The following is a 7,262-nucleotide window of genomic DNA, read 5'->3' on the forward strand; positions in this document are numbered from 1 at the left end:
GCGTGAGTGGGGGAGGGGCAGAGAGAGAGACACACACAGAATCTGAAGCAGGCTCCAGGCTCCAAGCTGTCAGCAGAGAGCAGGACCCAGGGCTGGAACTCACTGACTGCAAGATCGTGACCAGAGCTGAAGTGGGACACTCAACCGACTGAGACACCCAGGCGCCCCGGTATGTTACTTTTTACATTGATTTCCTCCCTTCAAGAGATAGCGCTGAATTCCTTCTCTTGAGTGTAGGCTGTATTCAGTGATTTGATTCTAAAGAACAGAATGTGGTGACAAGGTTGAAGTTTATAAAAATTTTAGTGGCTCCACGTAGTGATTTCACCTGCTCTGGGAGAAATTAGCTGCCGCGTGTTGAGGACGCTCCAACAGCCTATGCAAAGGCCCACATAATGAGTAATTAAGGCCTCCTGCCAACAGCCCGTAAGAAACTGAAGCCTCTGTCTTGTGAGGAAGATACCCTGAAAATAGATCATCCAGCCCCAATCAGGCCTTCGCATGACTATAGCCTCTGCTGATATTGTGAAGGCAACTTCCTGGGAGACTCTGAGCCACAACCCTGTAGCTGCACCAATTTCTAAAATCCTCACCTGTATAAACAGCATGGTACCAGATGCTTATTTTTTATATTATTATTTTTTTTAATTTTAGAAAGAGAGTGCATGAGAGTGTCCTTATCTCACTTAGCATGATGCCCTCAAGGTCCATCCATGTTGTTGGAAATGGCAAGGTTTCCTTTTTTATGGCTGAATAATATTCCATTGTGTATATATGCCACATTTTCTTTTCTTTAAGTTTTCTTTTATACTGCATTTTCTTTATCTTTATCCATTTATACTTTGGTGGACACTTAGATTGCTTCTATGTCTTGGCTATTGTTAACAATGCTCCTGTGAATATGGAGGACAGGATATCTTTTCAAGTTAGTGTTTTCATTTCCTTCGGATAAATACCCAGAAGTGGAATTGCTGAATCATATGGTAGTTCTACTTTTTATTTTTGAGGGACTTCCATACTGTTTTCCGCAGCAGCTGCACCAATTTACATTCCCACCAACAGTGCATGAGCGTTCCCTTTTCTCCACATCCTCCCCAAATATTTATTATTTCTTCTCTTTTTGATTAAAGCCATTCTAAGAGGTGTGAGGTAATATCTCATTGTGGTTTTTATTTACATTTCCCTGATGATTAGTGATGTTGACTACATTTCCATGTACCTGTTGGCCATCTGAATGTTTCTTTGGAAAAACATCTATCCAGATCCTCTGCCCATTTTTTATTTCTTATTTTATTTCTTTTTAATTTTTTTCTTTTTTTTTAATGTTTTATTTATTTCTAGGAGAGAGAGAGAGACAGCGTGAGCAGGGGGGGGTCAGAGAGAGAGGGAGACACAGACTCTGAAATAGGCTCCAGGCTCTGAGCTGGCAGTCAGCACAGACCCCGACGCGGGGCTTGAACCCACGAACCGCGAGATCATGACCTAAGCGAAAGTCGGACGCTTAACCGACTAAGCCACCCAGGCGCCCCATCTTTTTAATTTTTTTTTTTAGTGTCTTTATTTTGAGAGACAGTGAGCGAGCATGGGAGAGGCAGAGAGACAGACATACACAGAATCTGAAGCAGGCTCCAGGCTCTGAGCTGTCAGCACAGAGCCCAACGTGGGGCTCGAACCCACTGACTGTGAGTTCATGACCCGAGCTGAAGTCAGATGCTTAACCAACTGAGCCACCCAGGTGCCCCTGCCCATTTTTTAATCAGATTGTTTGTGGGGGGTTTTTTTCTATTGAGTTATATGAATTCTTTATGTATTTTGGATATTAAGCCCTTATCAGATATATAATTTGAAAATATTTTCTCCCATTCAGTAGGTGACCTTTTCATTTTGTCAGTGGTTTCCCCTGCTAGACAGAAGCTTTTTTTTTTTTTCTTTTACGTTTTATTTATTTATTTTGAGACAGACCAGTGGGGTAGGGGCAGAGAGCAAGGGGGACAGAGGATTCAAAGTGGGCTCTGTGCTGACAGCAGTGAGTCCAATGGGGGACTCAAACTCACAAACCATGAGATCATGACATGAGCCCAAGTCAGACACTTAACTGACTGAGCCACCCAAGCACCCCTGGACAGAAGCTTTTTAGACTGATGTAGTCTCACTTGCTTTTTTTTTTTTTTTTTTTTTTTTTTTTTTTTGCCTTTGTTGCCTTTGCTTTCAGTGTCAAATCCAAAAAAATCATCACCAAGACCAATGTCAAGGAGCTTACTGCCTGTGTTTTCTTTTAGGAGTTTTATGGTTTCAGGTCTTAAACATTCAAGTCATTAATTCATTGGGAGTTAGTTTTTTTATATGACATGAGATAGTGGTCCAGTTTCATTTTTTTATATGTGGTTGTCCTGTTTTCCCAACGTTATTTATTGAAGAGACTGTTGATTCCCCATTGTATATACTTGGCTCCTTTGCTATACATTAATTGGTCATATACCACTGGATTTATTTCTGGGCTCTCTATTCTGTTCCATTGAGCTATGTGTCTGTTCTTATGCCACACCATACTTTGTAACATAGTTTAAAATCAGGAAGCATGATGCCTCCAACTTTGCTCTTTCTCAAGATTGTTTTGGTTATTTGGGGCCTTTAATAATTCTTTACATTAATTTTTTTCTGTTAAAATAACTAGTATAGTTTCTGTCTCATAACTGAACTTTGATATACAAGACAAAAGTAATCCAGACAAGTACACACCATCATATGTACATCAAAGCACCATTTCTAGTGAATAATTTGTAAATGATCCAACTGAGTATCAGTAAAGAAATCATTCAGGGGTGCCTGAGTGGCTCAGTCGGTTAAGTGTCTAACTCTTAATCTCAGGTCAGGTCTTGATCTCAGGGTCAGCCCCACATTGGGCTCTATGCTGGATGTGGAGCCTACTTTAAAAAAAGAAAAAAAGAAATTGTGTCACATTCCCACAATGGAAAACTGTAGCCATTAAAATATATGTAGCTTCGTGTACGCTGACAAAGAATTATCTAAAATATCTTAAGAAAGCAGATTATAAATGCTTTATTATTTAGACTTTTTAAAAGGTAATATCTACACCCAGCATGGGACTCGAACCTATAACCTCAAGATCAAGAGTTGCACACTGTGCTGACTGAGCCGGCCAGGTGCCCCAAGAAAGCAGATTACAAAACATGTATGGTAAGATGGAATCTTTTGGGTGAACTATTAAGAAAATAATCAGATTTTGTGATTTCTGCTGCTGTGGACTTACCAACTGAAATAAGGGGAGACTAGACTTCAGGCCCATCAAGGAAGATGAAATTGAAGAGACCCAGAGGTGAAAGCAACAGAGGTCAGAGGTATTTGTCATCAAGGTTATGAAAAGAAGGTTTGAGAAGAATGTTTCTGTGGAGATATGGATTCCCTAACACAAGAAAGGGGTGGAGGCTAAACAAGTTGAAGACAGACAACTAAATCAGTCCCTGAGGGTTCTTATGGGGCAGTGTGATGGTTAATTTTACGTCAGCTTGACTGGGCCTTAAGATGCCCAGATATTTGGTCAAACATTATCGTGGGTGTTTCTCTGAGAGTGTTTTTGGATGAGATTAACATTTAGCAGCACCTGAGTGGCTCAGTCATTTGAGCATCTGACTCTTGATTTCAGTTCAGGTCATGATCTCAAAGTTCATGGGATCGAACTGGCAATGTGGAACCTGCTTGGGATTCTCTCTCCCTCTCTCCCTGACCCTCCCCTACTCACACTCTCTCAAAATAAATAAACATTTAAAATTTAAAAAAAAATAAAAGAGAGAGAGAGATTAACATTTAAATCTTTAGACTGAGAGACACCTGGGTGGCTCAGTGTGTTAGGCATCTGACTTCAGCTCAGGTCATGATCTCATGGTTCGTGGGTTCCAGACCTGTGTTGGGGTCTGTGCTGAAAGCTCAGGTCCTGGAGCCTGCTTCAGATTTGGTGTCTCCCTCTCTCTCTGCCCCTCGCCCAACTCGCACTCTGTTTCTCTCTCTCAAAATAAAGACATGTAAAAAAGGGGGCTGAAAAAAACCCATTCTTTCTTTAAAAAAAAAAAATCATTAGGCTGAGTAAAGCAGATTGACCTCCATAATGTGAGGGAGCCTCATTCAAGCTGTCGAAGGCCTGATTAGAATAAAAGACTGACTCTTCACTGAGTAAGTATTCTTCCTGTCTGACGGCCTTTGTTGAATTGGAACCTCACCTCTTCCTTATTCTGTGGCAACTCCCAACCTTTAGACTTGAACTGGGGACATTGGCTCTACAAATCCTGGATTTGCTAGCTCCATAATCACATGAGCCAATTTCATATAATCTCTCTCTTTTTCTCTCTCTCTCTCTTGCCCTCCCTCTGTCTCTTTCTCTATATCCATATCTACATAGATATCTCTCTATATTGCTAAAGCTATCTCTAGATGGATGAGATAGGTTGATAATCTCCAGACCTGAAGGTTATGTCCAGAAGCAATGGCCAAATCACTCCACAGATTGTTTTTGTTTGAGACGTCCCTTCTGCATCCAGACACCGTGATTTATCCTCTGCCCATGAGACCAGAGGCCACTGCTGCCTCTGAAGCTGAGTTTCTGCTGCCGTGATGGCTAGAGTGGATTCTGAGTATGGCTCTCTGCTTCCTGTTGAAGACTGGCACTGATTGCAGAGTCTAGGTCATAAGCCTGTACTCTAACTACAGCGACCTTGAGGAAGTCATTATCTAGTCTCAATCTTAGAGAGGCATGAATTGTTGAGATGGGGTGTTCCCAAACACTGGACAGGGAAGGAGTCCAAGGATGTTGAGCAGCCATAATTATAACAGATTGATTCATGGCAGCAAGGCTGGAAGAACAGACAGTGTTGAGCTTCTGAAGAGTTATGACCTACACCTCTCACTCCTGTAGCACCCTGGGGAGCAGCAAGTCTCTTGATAGTGGCCCAGGCATGGACAGACTTGGTGCAAAGGAAATGGTTGCTAAGAGCGGAGCCATCTAACTCTAATGGGACACGGTTTTGGACTCAGTTTCTGAGCAAATCAGCAGTGATCATTGAGCAGAAAATGAAAGGGCCTATCCCAATTTTCTTTCTTCATTTTTTTAACGTTTATTCATTTTTGAGAGAGAGAGCATGAGCAGGGGAAGGGCAGAGAGAGAGAGACGGAGGATCCAAAGCAGGCTCTGCACTGACAGCAGTGAGCCGGAGGCAGGGCTCCAGCTCACGAACTGTAACATCATGACCTGAGCCCAAGTCAGACGCTCAATGTACTGAGCCACCCAGGTGGCCCCTAATTTTCTTGTATTATTGGAAGCTGGGTTGTTATTATTTTGTTTTGTTTTGGTGATTCCAAGAGATGGGAAAGAGCCCCCCAAAAGAGTTGACATTGGTTTTACTGCCAAACTTGGTGAACGTAGACTGGATCAAAGAAATTCAAAGTTGATTTCTCTTTTGATAAAAGGGGAGATAGGGTGACCCAGACTCCTTCCATTCTCTTGGTCCACATCACCATCACGTGGCTTCTACTACACTGTCCAAAATGGCTGGTGAAACTCCAGCCATCAGGCCTCATTCCAGCAAGCATGAAGGAAGGGGCAGGGAGGGAACTCATACTCTCCCCTTAATCACACTTCCTGGAAGTCATACGATGACTTCTGCTTCCATATCATTGGCCAGGACTTAGTCTGTGGGTGCACCTACCTGCAAAGAGGCTGGCGAATGTAGATTTTATTCTGAGCAGCCATAGGCCCAACTAAACATCTAGAGTTTTACTGGTAAGGAAAAAGTGGACAATGGCTATTGAGGGCAACAGGAAATTTCTGTTACAGTCAAGAGGCATGTATACTAACATGTTAGCCACAATTATACCTGGAAGGTGAAATTATAGATGATTTTTAGTTCTCCTTTATAGTTTTCTCTAATATGTACTTTTTAATTTTTTTTAAGTTTATTTATTTATTCTGAGAGAGAATGGGGGAGGGGCAGAGAGAGAAGGGAGAGAGACTCCCAAGCAGGCTCCGCACTGTCAGCCCAGAGCCTGACAAGGGGCTCAAACTGAACTCATAAACCGTGAGATCATGACCTGAGATGGACTGAGCCACCCAGGCACCCCTCCCTAATACTTGATTTTTAAAAACACTAACCATATATTTAAAACTAATCAGAGGGGAAAGGGGTACCTGGGTGGTTCAGTCGGTTAAGCATCTGACCATAGCTCAGGTCATGATCTCACAGTTTGTGAGTTCAAGCCCCGCATCAGGCTCTGTGCTGACAGCTCAGAGCCTGAAGCCTGCTTCAGATTCTGTGTCTCCCTCTCTCTGCCCTTCCTTCACTCATGCTCTTTCTCTCTCACACACAAAAATGAATAAGCATAAACTAATCAGATGGCAAAAAAACATTGTCACTCTTCCCTGTCTGAACGGGAAAATACAATATGAATTAAATAAATGATAAAATGATGTACAGATCTAAGACAATTTTTAAAGAAACACCTCTGTTCTCAGGAGGGTTTGTGCAATATTCCCAAGCAAATAAAACTTCTCTGGAAATACAGCTCCCTTTAGCAGCCCAACCATGATTCCCTCCACCTACAGATAAGATCTTGTCCTCTCCAGAGTGCCACAGGGATCTGTTTGGGCTTGACATGGCACAAGGCATGCTTGGCATTGTCTTACATATACTTGCCTCCATCCTGGTACCACGTGACTACATTCCTTGATGTTGAGCATCTCCCTGGATCATGAATGCTGCTGCAAGGGCTGCAGCTTTATTAGATGGTGCTAAATCCAGGCTGTCTTCACATCTTAATTCCCTTATATGATTTGCAATTGATAAGATCTGGGTAGATGTAGAAACTTTGACAACCTTGCCCAAGAATGAGTAAGGCATATAAGATGCTTGGTGGTCAAAGATGCCGAGAGCTTTGGAGATTTGCTGCAGTTGTATAAAATCCATCTTTTTAGAAAATGTTTATTTATTTTGAAAGAGAGAGTGCAAGGTGTGTGAGCAGGGGAGAGGTAGTGAAAGAGGGGAAGAGAGAGTCCCAACATGGGACTCAATCCCACGACTGGCTGCAGGCTCATGACCTGAGCCAATATCAAGAATTGGACACTCAACCGACTGAGGCGCCCAGGTGCTTCTAAAATCCGTCTTGACTTTCATTTCCACACCTCCCCTGCTCACCATCCACCCAATTTCTTATCTCCTCTCCAAACCAGTCTAAGAAGCTCAGTGTGGAAAGAAAGA

The 7,262-nt window shown here is 42.5% G+C and overlaps 1 protein-coding gene across 1 annotated transcript in view; it reads left to right on the forward strand.

The window, feature by feature from the left end:
* Positions 1-7,262, forward strand: part of STAU1 (staufen double-stranded RNA binding protein 1) — an 89,311-nt gene continuing 82,049 nt past the window's right edge. The window contains exon 1 of the mRNA XM_077778273.1: positions 1-169. The gene's annotated coding sequence lies outside the window, so the exon portion shown is untranslated. The remainder of the gene's footprint in view (positions 170-7,262) is intronic.

The sequence above is a fragment of the Crocuta crocuta genome, unplaced genomic scaffold (genome assembly GCF_008692635.1).
Source record: "Crocuta crocuta isolate KB4526 unplaced genomic scaffold, BGI_CrCroc_1.0 scaffold27, whole genome shotgun sequence".
In the NCBI taxonomy this organism is placed as follows: domain Eukaryota; kingdom Metazoa; phylum Chordata; class Mammalia; order Carnivora; family Hyaenidae; genus Crocuta; species Crocuta crocuta.